Below are 19,882 nucleotides of genomic sequence, written 5' to 3' on the forward strand. Positions count from 1 at the left end.
TGTTGTGTCCTTGAGCAAGGCACTTAATCACACATTGCTCTGCGACGACACTAGTGCCAAACTGTATGGGTCCTAATGCCCTTCCCTTGGACAACATCGGTGTCGTGGAGAGGGGAGACTTGCAGCATGGGCAACTGCTGGTCTTCCATACAACCTTGCCCAGGCCTGTGCCCTGGAAACCCTCCAAGGCGCAAATCCATGGTCTCACATGACTAACAGATTCCTAGAATAGATACCTCTTTTGTATTTGCACAGTGCGTTGTCTTTTGCACGTTGGATGTTTGTCCATCCTGCGTTGGTCTGGTTTTTCATTGATTCTAATATGCTTTCTTGGATTTACTGAGTACGCCCGCAAGAGAACGAATCTCAGGGTTGTTTATGGTGACATATATATGCTTTGATAATAAATTTACTTTGAACTTTGAAAACCATGCTGTAGTCCCCCCTTTAATATAATTGAATTACTGAAAGCAGGCCAGCTTGAGTAGGTGTTGATAGTGTTATCAGAGCACAGTGATTGACAGCTCCAAGGTGCCAATCAGTCACACCTCCCAGCTATGCCGTCACAAGTGAGTCGCAGGAGCCTCCTAGTCAGAGTTGGTTAGCTGCTTGCTAATTACCTTGGCTTGGATACAAGGGTTTCAGGGCAGGATTCTGTGAGTCACTTCCTGTGCTTGTTGGGCCCCTATTCTTCCCTCAGTTCTGCCAGAGCAGTCAGACTTGAGCCTGCCTGCCTTGCAGACTGTAAGTCAGGAGAAGCCCAACCACTTCACAAGCAGGAAAGAGCACAGAGAGTGATTCAAGCATTTACGTTCAAAAGGAGCGCTTTGATCAGTGACCTGAATTCATTGCTGATATAGTTGGTAAGCGTCCAATTTTCTTTTCCTATTTGAAATCTCCAGTCTACTGTAACTGCAGCTAGTGTTGGTTACCTGTAACTCTGGAGCAGCATGCCTTTGCTATGTTTAAAGTTTGTTGAATGAGTCCTTTGCCCTCCAATTATCCTGCCAGATTGTGGTCTTCTGTTTGTATAAAGTCATTGAAATTATTGATAGTGTAAAGCAAGGGAAGAAACTAACAGCAAACATTTTGCTTTCAGCGTCTCCCTAACTAAATGGGGAATGCAAATTTACAACTTCAATCAAAGATTAGTCTCCCATTTTAAAATGGGTCAGGCTCCTGACCACTGCAATTACCCTGTACCCCTTCAGGGCAAGTGGTCACATATAAGTAAAGTGCCATTAACAGTAACAGAGCGCTCCAACAGCCTCTATACTAGTGACCGCAGAACTAGGCTGCTGCTTTTTATGCTGTGATCTGCAGTCTGACTTTGTCCTTGTCGAAAGAGCAACGCTTACTGTTCTGGACTGAGTCAGCCACTGGGGAAAGGGGAATCACTGGGAGAGCTGCTTGAAATTGTAATGTCTTCTTGTGAAGCTTACGAGCTGGAAGTGGAGCAATATACATTAGCTTTCAAAAAACACAGGCTGATTCCTACAAGTACTAATCTCCTCAGCTCCCGTTATTTCGAGTCCTGTATTAGGTTACCAGTCCTGGAGCTTCCCTTGTCTTCTGAGAGCCAAAAGGCTGAAACAACCGATGCTTCATACAAGAGGGGGATGAAGTGATGCCTACAGCTGGTCATATTGACCTCAAACAACAATCACCTTCCTGCAATGTTGACATAATGTTTTTTTTCTTTCCCTGTAAACTTGAACTAATATTGATTTCTGATACGTTGCACTCCAGATTAACTGTGTAAATTGTGAATTTTATGGTAAAAACAAGAAACACTGCAATTTTAGCATATAACTTCAAGATTTCAAATGGATAAGCAATTACCTGGAATCTTGAATGAAAGCAGACCCCCTGATCATTTAAAGATGAAGGGAAACTGACATGTCATGTCGACCCAGTCAAAATAAAGTCAATTCCATATGGTCTGAGAACAATTAGTTTCCTGAAGCAGGACTTGTTCTTTGCTTTTAACAAGTTGCAATTTACTAAACCAGGTCCACACACAAAATTTCCAAAAATTCGGAGAGTTTCAAGTGAGATATATCTGCTTTCAAAGTGTGTGATTTACTGTACATGAGAATAGACATTAGTGAAAATTCCTGTATCCTTCCAAGTATTTCAGACATGACTGTGGTAGTGGGGAGGTGGGGGAGCTGCTGTTGATGTGGTATGAGTCTGTTGAAGCATGGGTTTACGTAAGCTTCCCTTGGGCACTATGTTAGCACACACATTAGCTGTGAGTGAGTGAAAGCTGCATTAAAGAAATGGACCTTGATGCTAATGTATTAACCAGTGCTCTGCCAGAAATGGTTCAATCACTAAATGTCAAGCTGACTTAAAATGGATGTCACGTTATCTTAATTCATGAACAAATACACAATCGCCCTTGGATCATGGTAACAAAATTAAGCATACTTCAACAATATGCTTTATGCTGTTAAAAGTTTGAGAGGTTTTCTTAAACACAAGAGATTCTGCAGATGCTGGAAATCCAGAGCAGAGCACACAAAATGCTGGCGGAACTGTTTTTTCGCAATTTTTCTTACTATCGAGATATTATTACAAAGAATTTGGAATAAAATGCTGATAATCACAGACTCTAATTTGTAATAGAAACTTCAGCTTTACAAAAAATTCAGCAGATGCTGGCAATCCAAAGCAACACATACACACAAAATGCTGGAAAAACTCAGCAGGTCAGGCAGCATCTATAGAAATTAATAGATAGTAGATGTTTTGGGCCGCGACCCTTCTTCAGGACTGAGAAGGAAGGGGGAAGATGCCAGAATAAAAAGGTGGGGGGGGGGCTGGAAGGTGATAGGTGAAATCACGTAGGTGGGAATGGACAAGGGCTGGGGAAGAAGGAATCTGATAGCAGAGGAGAATGGACCATAGGAGAAAGGGAAGGAGGAAGGAAACTTCAGCTTGTTATGTTTGCTTCTTCTTTCTCTGTCTTTCCATGGGATATGTTCTACCTTGGGTGAGATGTACTCTATCTCACACAAGTGACGAGTGAGCAGAGTTCAGGAGTGGGGGCAAGGGTATTTGATCAAGGTGGGGGAGAGGAAATTAAAGTCAAGCTGGAAGATATCCTCGCTTGTGTTTACATCTCAGTGGGGTGGTGAGGTAGAAGTGAATGGCTAACCCACGATCACTGAAATGAATAGTATTATCCGCTTTGGCCGTATGTTTGCGAAATGTTTCATATCACAGTTTTGGGAACCTTAAACATTTGTTTGAGCATTAAATCACTGGAAAATAATCCTCTTTTAAATTCTGATTCATTTCCATTCTGATGTGTTAGTCCATGTCCTCCTCTTTTACCAAGATGAGGCCACCCTCAGGGTGAAGGTGCAACACCTTATACCTGTCTGGGTAGCCTCCAACCTGATGGCATGAATATTGATTTGTCCTTCAAGTAAATAAATTCCACCCCCCCTTTTTAATTCCCCTCTCTGACCTTTTACTTCTCACCTGCCTAGTACTTTCCCTCTGCATCCCCTCCTCCTCTCCTATGCTTAACTCGCCTCTCCTATCAGATTCTTTCTTCTACAACCCTTGACCTTTTCCAATCGCCTGGCTTCACCTACCACCTTCCAGCTGGTTTCTTTCCCTTCCCCCTCCTTTTTATTCTGGTATCTTCCCCCTTCCCTTTCAGTTCTGAAGAAGGATCTCAGCCCAAAGTGTCGACTGTTTACTCTGTTCCATAGATGCTGCCTTATCTGCTGAATTCCTCCAGCATTTTGTATGTGTTTTACTTTTTTTTTCATTTTGCTGGCCAGGCTTCCAAACACCACAAACATCGAGCAGCCAACACTAAATTACAGCAATCCAAGTAACTAAGTTCAACATGTGTAGACTCATTTCAGCTTGATCCAGGGTGTGACTTGCAAAAAGAAAAGAAACAACTTGCATTGAATCCAAGTAAAGATGACCATGGGTCAAGTTTGTGTATGTGATTAGAGAAACTGAGTTATCAGTTCAAGTCACGCACTTTTCTGTTGTAACTGCGAACAAAATCACCAGGCAGAGACTGAAGCTAGTGCATGTAAAAGTGTTTTATTCAGCAGGAATCATATTGAGACACTCTTGTAAGCTTAAACCAATATTACATGACATTTTATATGCTAAAGATATGCAGGACAATTCTATAGTAACACTATATCTACAATGCTTCCTTTGAATTGCATACAGTCTTTAAGCACCTCCTTCTTTCACCCACACTCCAGACACCCAAAATGAATGGTAATCAGCATTGTTTGTTTTCCAATCAACTCCAGTCTGCAGCTCCAGGAACACAATTGTTCGGGGCTGCTTCTTAAATTCAATCTACAATCCGTGTCCAGGTCTGAAGATAGATTGCTGGTGAAATTTATATATGCTGTATTCCCTAACTCCAGAATATGGCTGAGCACTTTCATTAGAGGATTATAATGAAAAGGACTTGAAATGTTAACCTTACATCTGTTTCCACAGATGCTGACTGACTTGCTGAGTACCTCCAGCATTTCTACAATCTTCAACTATTCTATCATTTATATTATTTTGAATCTTACCAAGGTAGCATGTAACGTGCACACACCAAAGAAAATTCTGCCACTTTTTTTCTGACCATTTAATTCATTTCTGGGGAAAAAAAAGACTTTTTTTTTTCAAAACGTGCACTGAAAATGTTATATCACAAGATAGAACACTAGCTATTCGGGGCCAGGCAGGGAAATTCAAGATAATGACAACAAGGTCCACTGTAATCTTATTGGTCTTGTTGGCAGAGTTGTCTCTTGTCAGTCATCCCTTCACTATATGGAAGCAAATAGGCTCACAACTTAATGTTATTTAAGCCATTTCTGGTAATTCCTTTAGTAAAGTTGCTTCACAGGACTTGCGTTACTGTCTATTATGCCACTAGCAGACAGGGCAACAATGAAGGTCCTCCATCTCTGGTGATGTTCAGGGCTTCCTTTATCACGTCAGTAGCTTCCTCTCATTTTCACTACTGTCAGCCATGCAAGTCCCAGGTGGAGACTCAGGAACACACTTGCAGTCTGATGTAGAAGGGTTCTTCATTGCTGTTATAACAGTGAGGGTTGTTAGCCCTGAGTTGAGACCCCTGAACCGGGAGGATCGGTGGACCACTCTTAGTTTGACCTCTACCCTCTGACCTGTTTGGCATGGCTGACCCGACCAAGAGCCAAAGCGCAAGGCCCCTGACTGTAGCCAACATAGCTGTCCAGGTCATCGAGGCACACAAGCCTTCAAACCACGGCAAGGTTGTGGTCCTCTTGGAGGTTCATAGGACTTGATACAGAAATAACATTTTCACCAAAATGATAATTATGTAATTTTCATGTCATTTTTGCCAAAAAAAAAAGGGAGATTAAAAAGATATTTTCATGACTTTATGCAGGGTTACTGTTTTTTTGTTTAAAGGTCCTGGACATTTTTAAATGTTCAAGATGCTATTTCTGCTGCCCCCTTTAGATGAATATTGTTGTTTTCCCAGTGAGATGCAATGTTGGCAGAGTTGTGAATGAGCAATTCCACTTGATGTCCTTATGGAGTCAAAGAAGTGTCCTACTGAAAACAATTTCCAGATGCATGCTTTTTCCTTCAGAATACTACAGCAGTCCCAGAGATAGGATGTGCTTTAACTGTCTGGGTAAAAATAAACCCTGCACTGCTGCTATTCAGTGTTACCTGGTGATTAACAAGTGGCTTTGAAGCAGCTTCAGATCATCCTGCTTAGGAAGATCCTTTATAATCACTACAGCGTTCCTTTTGTTTTGGACGTTGTAGGATGAAAATACTGAAACAATGCCCCTTCCTTCGTTACTTGAACCTAAGAATTCAACATGTCTGGCTTCCATTCACACCAACTCAACCAGAATGATGAAGCTGAGAGTGAGCTCCTGACGGTTCCCTAGAACTCACTGGGCCGTTGGGGTCTCTCTGTAGGTGGGTGGCAATTACAGCTATCCACAATCAATATAGAAGAACTACCTTACTTTTAATTTTCCTTTACTGTAACCTTAGATCAGGGATTCCCAACCTGAAGTCCAAGGGCCCCTTGATTAATGGTAAGGGTCCATGGCATAAAAGAGGTTGGGAATCCCCTGCCTTAGAGGATAACATAATTGCAAAATTCCAGAACCAGTCAAAGTTCAAGTTCAAAGTAAAATCTATCATCAGATTACATACCTCAAAGGCATCCGTTAGTCTTGCAAGACCATGGATCTGCACCTGGAAAGTCTTCACTCTCCAGGGCACAGGCCTGGGCAAGGTTGTTTGGAAGACCAGCAATTGCCCATGCTGCAAGTCTCCCCTCTCCATGACACCAATGTTGTCCAAGGGAAGGGCATTAGGACCCATACAGCTTGGCACCAGTGTCGTCGCAGAGCAATGTGTGATTAAGTGCCTTGCTCAAGGACACGACACGTTCCCTCGGCAGGGGCTCAAACTCATGACCCTCAGGTTGCTAGTCCAATGCTTTAACCACTTGGCCACATGCCCACATGGAGTACATACATGTCACCACGTACAGCCCTAAGTTTCTTTTTCCTGCGGGCATACTCAGCAAATCTACAAAATGGTAACTGTAAACAGGAAAGAGCAAGAGTATAGAAGAAAACAAATATAAGTAAATGCCAATAAATAATGAGAACATGAATTAACAAGATAAAGAGTCCTTAAAGTGAGATCATTGGTTGTGGAAACATCTCAATAGATGAGTGTAGTTATTCTCCTTCATTCAGGAGCCTGATGGTTGAGGGTAGTAATTATTCTTGAACCTGGTGACACGAGTCTGGAGCCTCTTGTACCTTCTACCTGATGGCAGCAATGAGAAACATGCATGGCCTGGGTGGTGAGGATCTTTAATGATGGATGCTGCTTTCCTACAACAGTGTTTCATGTAAATATGCTCAATGGTTGGGCGTTCTCTACCTGTGATGTACCAGGCCGGATCCACTACCTTTTGTAGGATTTTCTGTTCAATTTCACCGTTAATGGGAGACTCCAGGATTCGTAGCAATCCTGGATTTTTGTGCATGGTCTGGTCTCTTTATTTGAGAACCAGGAGAGCAACAATTCAGTATTGTCAGAAGCAAAAGGCTAAAGGTTAGATGATTAAAAGTGAACTGTACATTGAATTAAATCCTAGAGCCCAGGGGAAAGGGGGCAAAAGGCCCTCAAGTAAAAGTTGACTTCATTCCAAGTCATAAATTCTGTTGAGGTCACGCATATGGCTTTCATTATCAAACAGGTGTGGGCTTAGGTGATGGGTCCTCATAAATCTTACTTGTCTGCCTCTAGCCTTTAATGTACAAAGGAGAACAGAGGCTGGATTTTTATGGAAGGTGGAAGGTTCAGGAATGCTCCTGTTGAAACCTAACCCACATACAATACATGTCAATTTTGGGCATGCAGCCACTAATTCCCCCTTCTATATTTACAGTGCAATTCGGTGTACGGGAATAAAGTGTGCTGGGTATGAACACCGGTACGCTAGCCCAAATGGCAACTCTCCAGTGGTGGGCTTCATTCCAACTGGACTTCAAAGCCTTTGTAGTATAAGTTACTTCACAAAGTCACACTGGTATTGCATATGGGAATACAAAACGTTGGCAGCACAGATGGTAGTTAAAGGCATTTAATGCATATTTGACCTTGCCTATTAAGCCCTAGTGCTGGGTGGAAAAACTTTACTGGTACAGGTTAAGAACCCCTCATCCGAAATTCCAAAATCCAAAAACCTCTGAAATCCAAATTTTTTTTGAGCATTAACATGACATCACAAATGGAGAATTCCACAAGATGCTGGGAAGGTGCCTAGGCGATGCACAGACAGTTCTGAGGAGTGACCTCACATATGTAAGTTAATGAAAAATAGAAAAAAACTGCTTAATACGAAAAACGAAGATCTCGATCATGTATCGTCAGCGTTGGAGTGAATATATGCCGCTTAATTTTACGCTGATTATGAAACAAGCAAAGTGCGATCACAAACAGAAAGTTTGAAGGTAATTGTGAATTTTCAGCAGGCTGGTTGCAGAAATTTAAGAAAAGGCATGGCATTAAACTTTGAAAGCGTCTGCTAGTCAAGGTTCAAAGGTACGTTTACTGTCGGAGAAATGTTACAATATACATCCTGAAATGCTTTTTCTTCACAACCATCCATGAAAAACAGAGGTGTGCCCCAAAGAATGAATGACAGTTAAATGTTAGAACCCCAAATTCCCCTGCAGCTCCCCTCCCTCCCGCGCATAAGCGGCAGCAAGCCACAATCCCCCCCTCCCCCCCACCGGCAAAAAAACACATCGGCACCCACCACCGAGCATTCAAGCATGCAGCTAAGCAACAGCAAGGATACAGACTTGCGGTATTCCAAAGACTACTTGTTCACCTGGTATTCGACATACCAGAAAGAGATGTCTCCGTTTCACAGCGAGAGGGGAGACATAATAAACAACTCGCTGGTTTATAATGGTAAAAGTCTGTTGCATCGCTTTTTCCGAGCTCTGTGCCCAAAGATCTTGAGTCTCTGTGCACACAGCCTTAGATCTTCCATCTCCCACGACACACCAATCTCCTGCCTGGACACCGACCTTCGATCCGCCCGTCTTCCAGAGCTATGAGACCTCAGTCCTCCGAAGGCGAGCTGAGCTCTTAGGCCACGCCCTTGGCATGCCAAATAACAGCCAGTCGTGAAACCCGGAGAGCGGGTCCCATTCCCGCAAAGAACCGTAGTCAGCGTGTAACTCTAGGTGAGGGTCTTCAAAAGAAACCTGAAAGGGAAAAGTAGAGACATTAAAGATGGAAGTCGAGCTGTTTCCAAAGGTGCAGGCAAAATGTAGCACCTGAACAAGTCTACGAAGCTGCTTGTTCTTATGCGTAAGACCGAAAAACAGTAAAACAGTATACTGTAACCTTTTAATCAAAACACGACCTTAGGTGATGACTAAAAGCCTGCTGTTGTTTGTTGTTTTTGAACAGCTGTATCAGATATTCTCCGGATGCTGCTTCTGTTACCACACACACATTATATTTTCATATAATAATTTTTACTAAGTACATATGTATGATGAAAAAGTGTAAAACAAATCAGCTTATCTGTACCACATAAATTCAGTCAGAAGTTATGTTGATCTCTATCTATATCGTTATATATTCCAAAATCTGAAAGAAATCCAAAACACTTCTGGCCTGTAGAATTTTGGATAAGAGTACTTAATCTTTAGTACAACTAGTTAAATTATTCAGTCACACAGACTTGAAAGCCTAGAGTCTGCTACATTGACTTCCATCGCCTTGGATAGTTTTAACTGTGCAAAAAACAGCTTCAAACAATGAACAGAAAATTTGTAGGGGTCCCACCGCTTATTACTAACAGTCCACTCTGCTGCCATTATGCTTGGGTTTCACTGCATAGGACGGAACACAGGTTCAGTGTGATGTCCTTGAGCAATCGATAGTTCTAACTTTTGTTCTTGGTTCGCATGTGAAATGGGCGTGTGGAAAGCGTTTAGAGTCACAGAGTGCTACAGCTCAGTTGGGAGAGGAACAAATTCTGCATGAGGCTTTTACATTACAGGTGTGAGAAGGACACTGTTCAAGTGATAGGTGAAGCTGCAGAAAACGTACAAGGTCCTGAAGCTGTGTTTGGGACACCCTTTTTCCGATTGTCTTGATACGATGGGAAAGTTACAGGAAGAGACATAATTACAAAGTTAGCTATTTCCAAGCTATTCAGAATTTTCTTTCTCGGCAAATTTTCTTTTATACTTGACTTACCTTTGACTGTATTTTATAACTTACAGCTGCAGAATCTTTTTACCAAATGAAGTCTCGCTGGGTCTCAAATAACTGATCCTCGAGCCCTGATCAGGACCGAAATGTGGGTCCTAGGTCTGACTTAGTGAAAGATTCTTGGCAAGAGAGAGTATGCTATTTCCACATTTGTTAGTGATAGACAGATTTTCTCTGGTAACAGCCTGTGCAAAGCTTTAAATGTAGCTGTTAAGAGGCTCAAGTTGTAAGGCACTTAACTCCCAACAGAAAGGTTGCTCAAGGTCGCTAAGTCAAACTCCCTCTCTCTCAGCCTTGCAGTTCGACCCAGCCAGTCTTCAGAAGGGCAACAATCCCTTGGAGAATGGTAAGGCATTGTGCTTCCAAAGTCAAAGTCCGTCAGAAATATTCCTTTCTGATTCATCCTGAGGTCTAGCCATTTGGACAACAAAGTTGATCGGAGCAGTTTACTTGTTGTTGCCTTATTCAAACAAATTATCCTGACTAGAAGATAACTGCTAGAGTAACTTGTTACATACACCTGTTAGGGTGCATTCTCCAGTTACCTTATAAGGTAACCGTAGCCTTCAGCCAGGAGCAGATGTCATCAGGTGGTTCCCAACCTTCACCGAGTGTTCCGACCCTTAACCACGACACTCTCCAGTTGGTGGGCCGGCAGTGGTGGTCAAATCACTGCCCGTCTGCTCCTGGCTTCCAGCTCCCCTCCTCTCGCCTACTCCAAATCCAACAAGAAGCTCGTTCTGCCTCTTCCCCCATCCTACGAGCTGCTTGTTTTTTGCTCCTTTCGTCCAGGCCCAGATCTGACAACAACCACCATGCTGATTTGGCTGGGAAACCTCTGCAGCCGATCTCCACAGGGAACAACCATGCCTGCCATCCCTTGTCTTTACACTCCTGCAGTAAGGGCTGGTACTTCAAGACCTTTCTCTCGTGGACCTCTTCCCATCCCTCCTCCCACGGCACAGTCAACTCAACCAGAATTAGTTTCTTGTCTTCGGTTGACCACAGTACAATGTCTGGGCGTAGGGTTGTGTGCACCACATCCAGGAACTGCAACCTCCTTCCCACATCGACCCTCATCTCCCAGGACCTGGCCGTTAGCAGCAGATCGGGCTTTGGTTGTTTGGTTACGAAAGGCCTAGCTCCCTCTTTGATGAAGGTGATGGCCTTCCTCAAATCTGTGCCAGCCGTCCTCTTCTTGCATCTCTCCTGCTCTAGTGTGTCAGCAAGAGCCAGAAGCACCTTATCATGGCGCCACCTATACCGTCCTTGAGTTAGAGCTGTTTTACACCCGGACAGTATATGAGTCAGTGTCCCCTTTTGACCACAGAGCTTACAGTTCGGGTCCTCTCTCATCCCCCATGTGTACAGATGTAATGGTGAAGGAAGGGTGTCATACACGGATCGCAAGAGGAAGGAAATACAGAAGGGCTCCAGTCTCCATAACTCTGCCCATGAGATCTTACGCTTAGGCAGATCCCATTTTGTCCAGGCACCCTGGGACCCTTGTTCCACTGCCTTTGAAATCCGCTTCTCTTCCTCACGGATCCGTACTTTTGCCTGTATCATGTCTCGCCTGTTCCTTATGCTTGCGTTTCCCCACTTCCGGAAGTGAACTGAGCCAAGGCCTTGCCGCCCGACGCAGGGGTTGCCGATGATATCTCGCAGCTTCAGAGAACACACTGCCTGCTCCACAGCCGTGCTGACTGCCCAGTTGCGCCCAGATCTGGTTGTAACGCTTGCTTGCTTTACCAAGACGTCATTAGAATCTCTCAAGCTTAATAAAGCTCTGCATTTTGCCACCTTGAATTCCTCCACAACAGATGACAGGGGAATATATGTAAATAGCAAATTCCTTTTCAAAGGCAGAATTACTGTACAAAGCAAATATTAGGCAAATTTGGGTGTTTTATACAGTGCAGAGTCATAGAGAGATACAGTATGGTTACAAAGCCTTTTAGCCCAACTCATTCATGGTGTTCACCCATCTAGTCCCAATTTCCAGCATTTGGCCCAAATCCCCTCGAGCCCTTCTCCTTCATGTGCTTCTGAAATGATACAATTGTACATCAGGGCTGCCACAAAGGCTCCTGAGTGAGCCTCCAGATAGCTATGGATCAAGGGGTGTAACTCATGCACCAATACTGCTGAGACATAAGCCAGGGCCTGATCAACCCTGGCTGGGTCACCTGGGTGAGAGTGTCTGATGTTGAAAGACACCATGTACCTGATGGCTCTAGGTTATGTCACTGATGATATGTCTCAGTGCATCCCAGGGTGTATCTCAGCATCATTTCTTCCCCAACCAGTTCCTCTGGCACTTTGCTCCATATACTTATCACCCTCTGTGTGAAAAAGTTGCCCCTCAAGTCCCTTTCAAATCTTTACCCGCTCACCCTAAAATATGACTCCTAGTTTTGGACCCTCCTGCCTCGGGGAATAGACTGCTATCTTACCTATGCTCCTCATGATTTTATAAACCTGTGTAATGTCAACCTCATTCTTCTTTGCTCCAAGGAATAAAGACGTAGTCTGGCCAGGCTCACTAGTCCTGGCAACATCTTTGTTAAATCTTTTCTGTACCCTTTCCTGCTTGACCAGATCTTTCCTATAACAGGGTAAGCAAAACTATACACAGCACTCCAAATGTGGCCCCACCAGTGTCTAATACGACTGTTGTCCCAGCTCTTACACTCAGTGCCCTGACCGATGAAGATCAGTGCTAAATGCCTTTTTCATCAAACTGTGTATTGGTAATGCTGTTTCAACAAGTTATGCACTTGTACTCCTTTGTCCCACTGTTACATTACACTCACCTGGGGTCCTAAAGTTCATAGTATACAGTAGGTCCAAAATGCAGCACCTCACACGCATCTGTATTGAAATCTATTTGCCACTCCTTAACCCATGTCCCTGGTTCATTAAACCCCCCTGTAATCTACTATAACCTTCTTCACTATCAACAACACCTTCTAATTCACTGTTGATCACGTTTACTGACACAGCTTCATCCTTTTGTTTCCAAGTGACTTATGTAAATGATGAATAACAAGAATCCCAACACTGACCACTGCAGCTCACCATTAGTCACTGGCCTCCATTCTGAGAAAGAACCTTCAACGAACCATCCTTTGCTTTCTTCTTCGAGCCAGTTTTGAATCCACCGCCAAGCTCTCTTTGGATTTCATGGGCCTAACCTTCCTGATCAGCCTGCCATATGGGACCTTGTCAAAGTCCTTACTAAAATCCACTGTCCTACCCTCATCTCCCCTTTCGGTTACGTCTCCAAAAAGTAAAATGTTCATCAAGGATGACTTGCCACACGCAACACCATGCTTACTCCTCCTAATCAAACTTTGTCTATCCAAATGCTGGTGGATCCCTCAGAAAACCCTCCAGTAACTTCCCCACTATAGTCCGTGAGCCACTAGTGCCAAGCCTGTTGGCAGAGGATGGAAGATGGAGAGAGAAGAGCAAGCACTGGATGGAAGTCAATGCCATCCTGGATCTACTGGCCTGTAACTGTCCAAAAAAAAACGTTCTCTCCCAGGATGTATGTGTGTTGCAAATGGCCTCAGGTGTACTGACATGTGTAGACCGGCAGACCGTGAGAACCAGGTATCCACATCAGAGAGCGTGGAAAGTTCAGATGAAGATATGGAAGATGTGGAAGACTTGGAAAATTAGTATGATTATTAATAGGTTATGAAAGTGTGGAAAACAAAGTATGGAAAGCAGTCTTTGATTAAATATATTCATTTTACAACCAAATGGGGCCTAGGTTATGGCTGTGTAGAACCCCACATTTGAATTATTGTACGGTAATTCTATATGCTATGACAAAAGATTAAGATTGTTTTGATTTGATACAATATGGAAAATATCATGATATTGATAAAACTCCAGAAATCTCTCCAAATGAGGTTTTTTACCTTTTGGGGGGTGGGGTAACATTTTCTGCTGTACTGATGTTAATATGGAATATATGCAAAAAGTGATTACTTATTTGAAGTAATAAAGCTACTACTGGTGCAATGCTATCACATATTTTCTAACTCTAGAGATGTATACCTTGCCAAAAAATCACTATGAGCATTATTCCCCTCAGATGGTACCGACCAACTCTACTGGCTCACGGACTACTAGTGATGTCAAACTGGCCAACCTGTAGTTTGCTGGCCAGTCCTTGTTACCCTTCTTAAACAAATGGAGCAACATTAGCCACCTTTGGGAACTTCACCAGGACGTTAATCCTGAATGTTTGCAAACTGCTGAAAGGTTGTAATTAGAGGTTTACAATATAGGTGGAAACCTTGTAGCTCACTTGCAGGCATATATTATTACAATGCAACAAAAAATTTTAAGACTTTCAATGAGATTTTGACAATGTGAAACGGTGAAACACAAAGCACTTCAAGTATCCCGCATTGGCTGCCTGCCTTCAAAATAAATGCTGTACCTGATAACATCCTTCAAGATAAATTCTGTACCTGTTCCACTGATTCTATGGTATGCTTGTGCAATATATACTTCATGAGTGATAGGTATTGTATGTGCGGTTTGTGTGATATGCACAGTGTGCACTACTTTAGATTAGATGTGGGTGTGGTGTGTACTGTACTGTAATAAATGGCTTGTTAGGACTTGGTAGGAAGTACATCATTCAAGCCTTTTGAATTCTTCCTGCCATTGCCCTTGACTATATATGGCCCTACAATCATTTTGTGAATCCTCTCCTGACGGCTCAATTCCTGATGAAAGTGGTTATTAATTCACACGAACTGGAAGGGCCACAATTCATTTAAGTGAACCAGTAGTGTATCTGTTAAGAGGGACCTTTGGCATCTCCTCATGAATTACCCAGGCCACTCCCTCCCTCCTGAGCAACCTTCCACTGGAAAGCATTTGTGCTGATGATCACGTTAATATGAGGTGTTGCTCATACACTCGGTTTGGAGAAGCAACACCTCATATTCTGTCCGGGCAGCCTCCAACCTGATGGCATGAGCATCGATATCTCTTCTGGTAACTTCTCCCCCTCCATTTCTTCTTTTTAGTTTCCCCATTTTGGTTCCATCTCACCCCTTCTCTTCTCCTCACCAGCCCATCACATCCCTCTGTTGCCCCTCCTCCTTACATTTCCTCCATGGTCCACTGCCCTCTCCTATCCGTTAGTCTTGCGGGACCATGGATCTGCTCCTGGAAAGTCTTCACTCTCCAGGGCGCAGGCCCGGGCAAGGTTGTATGGAAGACTGGCAATTGCCCATGCTGCAAGTCTCCCCTCTCCACGACACCAATGTTGTCCAAGGGAAGGGAAGGGATACAGCTTGGCACCGGTGTCGTCGCAGAGCAATGTGTGGTTGAGTGCCTTGCTCAAGGACACAACACGCTGCCTCGGCTGGGGGTCGAACTCACAACCTTCAGGTCGCTAGTCGAGTGCCTCAACCACTTTGCCACATGCCCACACATCACCTCTCCTATCAGATTCCTTCTCTTTCAGCCCTTTATCTTTTCCACCTATCCCCTCCCAGCTTCTTACTTCATCCCCCCTCCCACACTCACCTGGATCCACCTATACCCTAAGAGATCATGCTCCTTCCCCTGTCCTGTCTTCTTATTCTGGCTTCTGCTCCCTTCCTTTCCTGATGAAGGGTCTCCGCCCAAAATGTCGACTGTTTATTCCTCTCCATAGATGCTGCATGACTTAATGAGCTCCCCCCAGCATTTTGTGGGTGTTGCACAAGATTCTCGGTGTCTGCAGAATCTCTTGTGGTTATCCCATTAGTAAAACTTTGGATTGAGCTGTTTCGGCCCTATCGTCCCCTCAAGACAATTCCGTCATCTGTACTGGGTTTCACAACGTCCTCACAAATGTTCAATATGACCGCACAGCTCTTGTGATACCAATTTCGTTCATTAGTGTAAGTTTTAAAAACAACAAATTTCAAGAAATGTACATTCCTACAGTCTACATCCAGGAATGGGAACGTTCCTCAGTTTTGCTATCTTTCCCAGAGGTCTGACCAATGGACAGGAGTGGGATATTGAAGTGGGAAATCTAGGCATTGAAATGTAGTCCATTAAAAAGGTAACAGCTATTTGCTACCAACATGCAGAGGATGTGAGAAATAGAAATGAGTGCATGCCATTTTCCCACTAGGTCCCATGTACTGGATAGGATGCAGAGGAGATTTACCAGGCTACCGCCTAGATTAGAGCACTAGAGTGAAATGGAAGGACTCAGTACAGTGGGCTTCTTTTCCTCGAATAGAGGAGACTGTAGTGATGTACAAAATCATGATGGGGAGAGATAGAATGGATAGTAAAACTTTTACTGAGGTTTGGGGTGAGAGGTGCGAGGTTAAGAAGGGATCTGAGGAGGAATTTTCTCACGTAGAGGGTGTTTGGAGACTGCAGTGCACTGTCCAAAAACGTGGTGCAAGCATTCACTCTCAAGACATTTAAGAATCATTTGGTTGAGTACTTGAATTGCTGAGGCATTGAAGATTAAAGAGCTAATTCACATACATGGGATCAGTGCGAGCAGTATGGAACATGGTAGGGCAAAGGGCTTATTGCTGTGCTGTATAACTCTATGCCAATGACCATTCAATAAAATCATTGCTGACTTTTTGCTTCAGTGCTGCTATGCTAAAATAACCTCACACCTTGATTTTTTTGATATCTAAAACCTATTGACTTTGCCTTGAATTTGGCCAATGACTAAGGGTCCTGGGCCTCCAAGAGGATCACAACCGTACCTGTGGTTTGGAGGCTTGCATGCCTCAATGACTCAGAGAGCTATGCTAGCTTTATAAATTGGCTCTTCGTAAAGTCGCCCATGCCAAACAGGTCAACGGGTAGAGGCCAGACTAAGAGTGGACCACTGGTCCTCCAGGTTTGGGGGTTCAACTCAGGGCTAACAACCCTGACTGGTAAAACAAAATTGTTACAGAAACAACAATGAAGAATCCTTCTACACCTGAGTTGCCAAGGACAGACAGAGATCGAGGGCCTTCGTTGCTGTGCTAAACACCAGCAACATAAAAGGCAGTAAGTAAGTAAGGGTCATAGAACATAGAACATAGAAAACTTACAGCACAATACAGGCCCTTCAGCCCACAAAGCTGTACCAAACATGTCCATACCTTAGACCTAGGGTTACCCATAGCCCTCTATTTTTCTGAGCTCCATGTACCTGTCCAGAAGTCTCTTAAAAGACCCTATCATATCTGCCTCCACCACCGCCGCCGGCAGCCCAGTCCACGCACTCACCACTCTTTGCGTAAAAAAACTTACCCCTAACATCTCCTCTGTACCTACTTCCAAGCACCTTAAAACTGTGCCCTCTCATGCTAGCCACTTCAGCCCTGGGAAAAAGCCTCTGACTATCCACATGATCAATGCCTCTCATCATCTTATACACCTCTGTCAGGTCACCTCTCATCCCCTGTCGCTCCAAGGAAAAAAGGCCAAGTTCACCCAACCTATTCTCATAAGGCATGCTCCCCAATCCAGGCAACATCCTTGTAAGTCTCCTCTGCACCCTTTCTATGATTTCCACATCATTTCCTGTAGTGAGGCGATCAGAACTGAGCAAGTGGGCCGTGGAATTGTTGCAGATAGATCAAGGTCATTAGGCCAATTGAACCTGTGCCAGCTCTGTTGTACAACCTCGTCAGTCTCTTTCCCATGTTCCTTTCCCAAATTCTCAGGATGTTATTTATTTAGTGTTTATGCATTTACCTTTTGAATCCCTGATTGACTCTGCTATTTGCATTCCTTCAGGCACTGAGTTCTCAATCATAGCAGCTGTATCTGTGGAAAAAGGCTTTTCCTCAAATGTCTGATGCAATTCTTGGCAATCACTTTAAATAAATGCTTCACTAGAAGGAACAGTGAAATAATTAGAAGAGTTTCTTTCTGTTTGCTTTTAATCGTGATCTTGTAGACTTCTATCAAACCTCACCCTTCTTTGCTGCAGCTTTCAAAGTTCAAAATAAATTCTATTATCAACGTACATATATGTCACCATTTACAGCCCTGAGATTCATTTTCTTGTACTCAGTAAATCTACAGAACAGTAGCTATGAAAGATCATCCAGAGCGCAAAAAACAACAAACTGCACAAATGCAAATATAAAGACCAGTAAATAATGACAACATGAGAAAGTGAGAAAAAGGGACCTTAAAAGTGAGAGATCATTGGTTTTCAGAACATTTCAATGATGGGACAAGTGAGTGTAGATATCCCCTTTTAGTCAAGACCCTGATGGTTCAGGAATAGTAACTATTCTTCATCCTGGTGGTCCAACCTAACACAACACATGAGAAGCGTCATGGCAACATGCTAGTAACCCTCTCTGGGAAATTCACATACCAATCAAGTTGTGCTGATCAAAACTGAGCACAGCATTCTAGTTTTGGACTAACCTTTATGTTATGGGGGAGCAACATAACTTCTCTATTTCTGTCCATCCTTTACTGAAGCCCAGGGTCCCATATACATTACTAACCATTGTCTCACTCTTTTGTGTCTATTTCAAGCATTTATGGCCAGGTAATCCACATCCTTCTGTTCTTGCACACACTTTGGAATTGTCTCTATTGTCTCTTTTTCTCTGCCAAAATGTATTACTTTGTACTTACTGCATTAAATTCTATTGCTTACTTGTCAGCTTATTCCACCAGCCTAAATTTCTTTGCAATTTATCAGTATCCTCATTTTTACCATACCGCCAAGTTTGCTCTCATTTGCAGTTTATGAAACTTTACTTTGGACATCCTTATCCAGGTCATTAATATATTGACCCAATAGCAACATCTTCAGAATATGGAGGAACATCCAGATGTAGGATTAATAACATTGAAAGCCAAGCAGAGAAAACTGAGGGCAGGAAAACCATAATCTCTCCAGCTTTGTTCATTTTGGTTTTAAGTAAAGTTTTAAGAGTATTAGTCCCCAACCATGGCTGAAATGTCCTCAATTATCAATGAAACGTGACCTTGAGAACAATTTTAAATGCTCACATGATCAGAGCCGGCAGGCTATTACAGGTCAAATGCTTTGATGCCAGACAAAAATAAAATTTACTCAGGAATAAATAGTTTTAAGTAGTTAAAGCGGAGGTGGGTGGCTTATTTTTAAACAGTGGAACTTAATGCACAATTGTCAGTACTCTTTGGATGGTAGACTATCCCTCCAAGAGATGGCAAGTTTCTCAACGTCACATACCACATCCATTTTGGGACCCAAGAGACCGCATATGCTGGAATCTACAGAGACAGCAATCTCCTGGAGGAGATTGAGAGGCATGAATGTCAACAATCCCTTTCACCCAAAAGATGCTGCTCAGCCCGCTGAGTTCCTCCAGGAGATTGTTGTCCTGCGTATGGGAACTTGGGTTTGGATCTTCCTGAGAAACTTTGGTCTACCTTGAACAGCTCGAAAGCAGTCTAGGTGAGAGGCAACAGCAAGAAAATAGGCTCATCTGCAGTTGCTTCTATGGCAATCAAAGTTTGGTTCATTTCATGAATTCTTGTCCTGAAAGATCCTTAAGAATTTGCAAAACATCAGTTGATTGGGCTTTCCTGAAGCCACCTGAATGTATCCACAATCATGGCATGCAACTCAAGCTTACTGATGAAGTTACCTAATGAAAACAGAAGAAAGTGCGAAAATTAGATTAGATTATGAGGACACGCAGTCCCCTTTTATTGTCATTTAGTAATGCATGCATTAAGAAATGATACAATGTTTTTGCAGAATGATATCACAGAAACACATGACAAACCGACTTAAAAACTAACAAAAATCACATAATTATAACATATAGTTACAACAGTTCAAACAATACCGTAATTTGATAAGAACAGACCATGGCACGGTAGTAGTCTCAAAGTTTCTTGAAAGTCCCATCACCTCACGCAGATGGTAAACCTCCAGCGCCGTCAACTTGCTGATGCAGCATACTGGAAGGATCCGACCACAGTCCGGCTCCCGGTCTGTCCGAAAACTCCGAGCACCGAGCAACATCTCTGCCGAGCGCTTCAACCCCGG

The 19,882-nt window shown here is 43.3% G+C and overlaps 1 protein-coding gene across 2 annotated transcripts in view; it reads left to right on the forward strand.

Annotated features, from left to right (window-relative positions):
* The first annotated feature begins 634 nt into the window (after nucleotides 1-634).
* fhl3a (four and a half LIM domains 3a) overlaps nucleotides 635-19,882 on the forward strand; it is a 132,190-nt gene continuing 112,942 nt past the window's right edge. For both annotated transcript variants that reach the window (XM_072247220.1, XM_072247219.1), the window contains exon 1: nucleotides 635-863. The gene's annotated coding sequence lies outside the window, so the exon portion shown is untranslated. The remainder of the gene's footprint in view (nucleotides 864-19,882) is intronic.

The sequence above is a fragment of the Mobula birostris genome, chromosome 30, assembly GCF_030028105.1.
Source record: "Mobula birostris isolate sMobBir1 chromosome 30, sMobBir1.hap1, whole genome shotgun sequence".
In the NCBI taxonomy this organism is placed as follows: Eukaryota; Metazoa; Chordata; class Chondrichthyes; order Myliobatiformes; family Myliobatidae; genus Mobula; species Mobula birostris.